The sequence below is a fragment of the Mytilus galloprovincialis genome, chromosome 14, assembly GCF_965363235.1.
Source record: "Mytilus galloprovincialis chromosome 14, xbMytGall1.hap1.1, whole genome shotgun sequence".
Classification (NCBI taxonomy): domain Eukaryota; kingdom Metazoa; phylum Mollusca; class Bivalvia; order Mytilida; family Mytilidae; genus Mytilus; species Mytilus galloprovincialis.
The window spans coordinates 23,895,306-23,902,270 of record NC_134851.1 but is presented as its reverse complement, the minus strand read 5'-3'; the positions used below and the strand labels follow the sequence as shown (position 1 = coordinate 23,902,270).

At 31.5% G+C, this 6,965-nt stretch overlaps 1 long non-coding RNA gene across 1 annotated transcript; it reads right to left on the bottom strand.

Moving 5' to 3' along the window:
- Positions 1 to 3,481: 3,481 nt before the first annotated feature.
- LOC143059208 (uncharacterized) lies at positions 3,482 to 6,760 on the bottom strand. Its single transcript, XR_012973429.1, has 3 exons — positions 6,624 to 6,760; positions 5,092 to 5,178; positions 3,482 to 4,253 (listed from the first exon to the last, which is right to left on the bottom strand). It is a non-coding gene; the product is annotated as an uncharacterized LOC143059208 (long non-coding RNA).
- Between the last annotated feature and the right edge of the window lie 205 nt (positions 6,761 to 6,965).

The following is a 6,965-nucleotide window of genomic DNA, read 5'->3' as shown; positions in this document are numbered from 1 at the left end:
GTAGTCTCAAAAATATTTGCTTGCCATGTTTTGTTTTTTTCAGATATTCAGAATCCTCTAGTTTTATGCTATTGATTGCCTTACAAAAATTTGCTCATATCTATTTTTCTGGTTCTAATTTTTTTACTTGTATAAATATAAGCCATCTGTAAAAGTCTTATCAGTAAATTAAAAGCTAACTAAATATTACTAGTATGTTAAATGCATATACATATATTCATGGATCTACAAACTGTCGATACCTGTAACTTGGCATTGCACAAGGTCATGTATTTCTCTGGCTATCGATGACTTCTTTACACTAAATCCATGGGATGTTGGATGTGTACGGATTGATAGTTTAGTCTTAGTTCCATGATTTTTTTATTAGTTGTTAGTGGCTTTGAACTAGCTGTCAGATAACTGCGAGTACTCTCAGATCTGTTCATTGTGTTTTTTTTTGTTGTGTCGGGATGTATAAGTACCGGGCCACTTCCACTTGTATATTTGTCCATCTGATGAGTTAAGCCATTTTCAATTGATTTTTATAGTTCGTTCTTATGTTGTACTTTTATACCACTGTCCCAGGTTAGGGGGAGGGTTGGGATTCCGCTAACATGTTTAACTCCGCCACATTATTTATGTATGTGCCTGTCCCAAGTCAGAAGCCTGTTATTCAGTGGTTGTCGTTTGTTTATGTGTTACATATTTGTTTTATCGTTCTTTTTTTACATAAATAAGGCCGTTAGTTTTCTCGTTTGAATTGTTTTACATTGTTTTATCGGGGCCTTTTATAGCTGACTATGCGGTATGGGCTTTGCTCATTGTTGAAGGCCGTACGGTGACCTATAGTTGTTAATGTCTGTGTCATTTTGGTCTTTTGTGGATAGTTGTCTCATTGGCAATAATACCACATCTTCGTTTTTATATTTTAAAATCCTCTTTGATTTTTAATATTTCTGAGAGCTTTAAGTTGTCAATAATAAAGCTATGAAAAATCAAGAGAGAACTTTTTCTCGCCAGAATTTCACTGCGCAGATCTCAAAAACAAGCGCATTGACCTATATTATATTGTTTTGCTTGTTTGGTTCCTTATTTAATCCCCTTTCAATATATACTAGTATTATGAAAAGGTTGTTTTTTTTAAACTGAGTAGCAAACTTCCTAAATTGGAAAAGTAAATACATTATGCAAACCCTGTTTCGTCAAATGAATTGTATTTCACTGATGTTCGTTTACAGAGTATCGTGAATTACGATTATAAACAGAGAAATAATACTTTCAACTTCCCCCTGGAGGCTTTGTCTTTTGTTGTCCATTTGCATATTTGTAACAAGTCTATTCATATCATTAAACAGTCCAAATTCTTTGTTAATAGCAAAGCTAAATAAATTACCATCTGAATACAGTTTTTTTTTTAAACAAAACAAAATACATATTAACTTACTCTTTTCAAAAAGGACAGTGATTTTCAGTGTTTTTCATTAATGGATATCTTTGCATGCTTCAAAAATCAAAACTAAAATAATAACACAGATTTAACGTAAGCGTGCACATATATCCGTTAAAGAGAGTTTTTAAGTTACTTCCAGTGATGATATTTTGCTGTCGATTGAAGAAAACAACGTCGTTTAGAAGAAAATTAAATAAAAGAAGAAGAAGATAGTAAAAAAGCACATGCAGTGTTATCTATTAAAGAGATAAGCATTGATGCAGAAAGCACTCCGCCTTGACAAGCCGATCTAAAGATAAAGATTGGAGTAAAATAAATAAAATCCTAGTGTCTGCGAACATCTATAAAAGATAAACTTCGTCAGGTCGACTTTTTGAGGCATATAAAAATGAACCTGCTTTTGAAATGGTCACATTCTTTATATTTCCAATAGTTTCAAACTCTTTTACGGAAACATACTATTTATATTTGTATACTATTAAAATTAGGGTTTTGGAGAAATTGGCGATACAGCGCTAGGTATCTTAACAAACATTACTTAGGGTTTTGGTTTATTACCAAGTCATTTACCGAAAAAGATTGCATGTTAATGTACAAAACAATGACGGTTATTTAAATGAATATCCTATATAAATAATGTTTATTATAAAATTGCATATAGTTGCTTACATACATGTCATCCTACTGAATTATTGAAATCAATCGTTTACCATGCCATATTAGTGTAGATAAGAAAAAACGACGTCGCGCTGACAACCTTATGTGTGTATTTAATATATACGGAATTGAAAGGCCAGATAATTATAAATTAATTCCTCTTCTTTGAAAACACCAATCCCTTTTGAAATATCGTTTAAAAATCCTGATTGCGGAAACAATATCCAAATGTTTTCCTGATGATATGTTTACATATATAAACTATCAAGTTCAAGTTGTCTTCGAAGAAACACAAAATCTGAAATATCTGCAAATGTTACTGTCCTTTCGTATCATACAAAATCACACACTGTTTTTTTAGGGTTCAATTTTATTGTTATTATTTTCCGTCATTGCGTGAACTGTTATTTGTTCCTCTTTTCTGTAATGTTTATGTCTGTGAATCGCTGAATAAGGGGCTTCTAGCTCGGGACAGACACAAACAAGAAGCGGCGGATTAAATATGTTGAGAATATTTCGTTACTTAAACTTTACAACACAATTTTTTTTTGTTTTCCGTTGTTCGTCATGTTTTTTGGGTAATTTTGTTTAAGGTTTGTCCTTCTTAAACCGTTTTCTATCTTAATTCTCTTTTGTTAAATTAATTTTGTAGATATGTTGTGTCATAGATCACATGTATTCTTTCAGTGTATGCTCACTGTGTTTAAAAAAAATATCTTTTGATTGAGTTAAGCCATTTCAATTGATATGTTATAACGATTTTTTCAATGTTTTGATGTTATAATATTGTTTCAGGTACGGCTGAGGGTTGGTGCATATCAAACTGTTAACACCTTCAGTATATGTTGACACTGTCCATCGTGTTCATTGGTTACTATTGCTCTCTGTTTCATTTTTTATCTTGTGTTTGCATTTTTGACCAATGACAATGTCAGTTGGTGTTTGAATTGTTGGTTAGGTTATACCTTTAATGTCTATCACATAAAGTTTTCAAGGTTTAGCTCTGAGAGTTCCAGATGAAGGTAAATCCGAAATAAAAAACCGTTCCACTTTGCTGGTTTCTTATTTCAGATAATATGACACAACCTAACCGTATAATCAAATGCAATATTTGTGTGTGAATGTTTCATAATAGTGACAGTAATCATAAAGTAATCATAAAATTGTCCGAGACTGAGGAAGCCGACATTTAGCCCACAGGAATGTATTGATCGTATTGATATGTAATTCTTCAGTTATAAACAAGAAACTCTGAAGCAAACATGAGGCCAGAAACGTTTGAGGCCGGTGACATGCCTCTTGACGTCACAAGTTAAGGCGCCAAAGAAATAGTTCGATGTATTTTCATTTGGTGAAAACTGATCACTGCTTTAATATAATAGATCTGTTTATTTTAAATATTAATAGAGATACTTGTACTATTTTGAATAATAATAGCTATACGTGTACTATTTTGAATAATAATAGAGATTCATGTACTATTTTGAATAATAATAGAGATACATGTATCACCTGAAGCTTTGTAGCCTTCCGTCAGTATTTCTATTGTCGCAAATATCCGTTTACCTGTTTCTACTACGCGTCACCAGGAAAACGAAATCTGAGACAATAAATTACAAATGGACGTGTACAAAGCTTTACATATAGTTATCTTTAAATGCCTGTTGGTGTTAACAGTGAAATATACATAGAAAATCAACGCATTTCTAACTCCATTCAAGGTTGTGCTTTATAAGTTTATTTAGTCATTTGAATGCACTTGTTCATGTTTTTTTTTTCTCGTATCAAAACAAGTCTGTGTCCTAATTCTCACAAACTACCTTAGACAAACAATTCAAGCTAAATGATACAGATACACGGATGTACTGTTGTTGATAATAGTCAAAATCAAGATCCACGTATGTCGTTGTCCGATCATAACAAACTAGGTATCTTCTTGATCATGTTATCTTTAAAGCCGTTCCACTCACTACTCTTGTCTTTGGTTTATGCGTCTTCGAAAGAAACATTTTTGTATGAAAAATGAGAAAGACTAATGGGTTTGCAAGACTATTCAATGGTGCAAGCAGGTAGAGAATTTGATACCAAAGTCCTGGTTTTACAATTATATCATGATGTGTCAAAATAGCGGCAATTGTAACTGGAGCCCAACAAATAAGATATGCTGGAAAGATAAAAACAAAAAATAATGGTATATAATACTGCTATTATTGAAACACAATAGACACAAATATAAATACAAGTAAATATTATTACAATAAAAGGACGGACGTTAACTATTGGCTTGACAGTCATAAGTTTTTTTCTTAACTGACTATTGTTAAATGATATTTTCTTTGGTTGTCTGTCATTCACTAAATTTTGGTATTTTTTCATGAAATTTTCAGGCTTATTCTTAAATTCAATTAAAATACGTTCTGTTTTATTGCTGGTAAGGTATTGAGTGTTTTAGTAACTCATCTGTTTTATAAAGCCAGTAAAGGAAAACGAATACTTCGCAACACACATCATTCTGATGTTTTTTTTTTTAGTTCACAGTCTAGTATAATTGTTATTGTCCTACTGTGGATTCATTTATTTTCGTGGGTATCAATTTTCGTGGATTGAGGAAAACTTGCATATTCGTGGATATTTGATTTCGTGGTTTTGTCAATCTGTGCACACAAAGCCATAGAAAATTTGTAATTCGTTGAACATTTGAATTCACTTGTACCCACGAAACTCACGAAAATTGATATCCAACGAATAATAATGAATCCACAGTATCGTATATTCAAAACATTGTTATTTGTTCGTTAACCATTGTAATGTTTTCATCGTTAATTGTATTCGTTTTTATTTATATTGATTTATTCAAATATGCTAATGAGGAGATCCAACAGTGTGCCCTTAAATGAACTTTCGTAGAAGCTATGTATTCACTTATACAATCTATCGACTTGTCAAAATATCGCTACTAAAGTCCAACTTTTGTTGACAAAAATAAATCAAACAAGGCTTACCAAATACAACAACACACAGTAATTTGATGCTTCTAATCTTTGCCTTTGATATACTTTTATCTCTAGCATCGATACCACAGTCTTTATCTTAAATGATACGTTCAAAACGAGGAAGTTGTTATCTTAATAACATGAGTTGAATTGTTTTGTTTTTAATATGTTCCATAATGATTCAATTTCCGGAAAGAAAAGTATTAAATACATACAAATAGAAACATTTGGTATGTTCGACAATGCAAAAACAAATAACAAAAAAAAAAACGAAAAAAACGGAATGTCAAAGTAAGCAATCACATACAGTTTAAGGGATTTACATGGATTTCGGAAACATCCATTTTGTTTAGCAAACTTGCCGATATAGCAATATTTTTCACAAATTCAGACCAAAAAAAACGGTGGCCAGATTAAGGTACATGAGTATTAATAAATAATTTTTTTTTGTTATTTACGTTTTTGTCCGAGAATATATTTTGGAATTCTCTTCAGACATTGTTGATTATAATTAGTTTGTTATTCTAAACATGTACATATGTATATATTGAAATGCCGCACGCATAACATAACAAACATTTAAAGTAGATGACTGCGATACGTAATACACCAAAGATAAAAAGACATGTATGAGGTACTCTAAAGCCGTAAAGCCCGGAGCTCATAAAAACACAGTCATATCTTTTGAGAATGCAAATCCTACGGCTTAAATGTAAACAAGAACTATCTTTAAAAAAGATATCCGACGTATTTAAATTTGAGTATATGTTCAAAACTATCATTCGATAACCTTCAGAAGCACAAAGATACCATTTAACTAACGTTTTCTATGTTTGTGTTCAGTATTCTCGGTGCTCGTATCTTTCTGTTTACATTCACCAAAACCACGCGGAAATCTCACATTTGTAGTTGTGTTCTAAAAGTCATGTACGTTCGTACAACAAAGTTTACATTAAGAATTATATAATTGTCCCGAATAAACAGCTGTCACGGATGCAAAGAGCTATTGGAGAAACAATTATTTTAATAAAAATATAAATCTTTGTAAGATCTAGTTCAAATATCTATAGTTTTTCACTTGCTTTCCATCACGATATTATTAACGATACGTTTTTTCAAACACAACCAAATCACCCACCATGACATCATTTTGTCCAATAACAGAAAGGATTTTCGAGCATGCGTATTATGTTGCCATTGTTAAGCGTCTCTAAGTTCAAAGGTTACAAACCGAAATTGTACCGACTACGTCGAGAAAAATGTTAACTAATTACATGTCATCAGCTCTTAGTATGAATTCCAAGTAGTTTTTGAATTTAATTATCGAATAAAATGTTTCATTTCTTTCATCGTGTTTTGGAACCACTGATGAAAAGACTGATTTGATGATACCTATGCTAATCTTGTATAGTATAAATTAACATGACAAACCTTCATAAATAAATTGCACAATCAATTCGAATGGGTTTATGAATCAACCATATACAATGACATTATATAATTTTAAAATGTAATAAAGATAAATAATAGTATATTTTTACCTAGATCCCTGTGTTTATGTTGCATTATTCCGTTCCTTTCTCGACGACGTATCGTAATGATAATAATGATGTAGCACACACTGATGAGTATAACTGGTAATATAATGATACTGAAAATGTCTGCATATAATATCACCTACAATATATTTAAGAATTAAACTTCATCAGTCTATATATATAAACAATACATTCATAAAGTAGTGATTCCGAAGCGCGAATTGATATGAAATGTCTCAACATAGTACAATGATCCATTACGTTGTCAAGCATATTAGAGAGTTGTTTCAGTGTTGAGCTTTGAATCAGCTGCAAAATAACGATACCTAACAAAGTCGGTGCCTT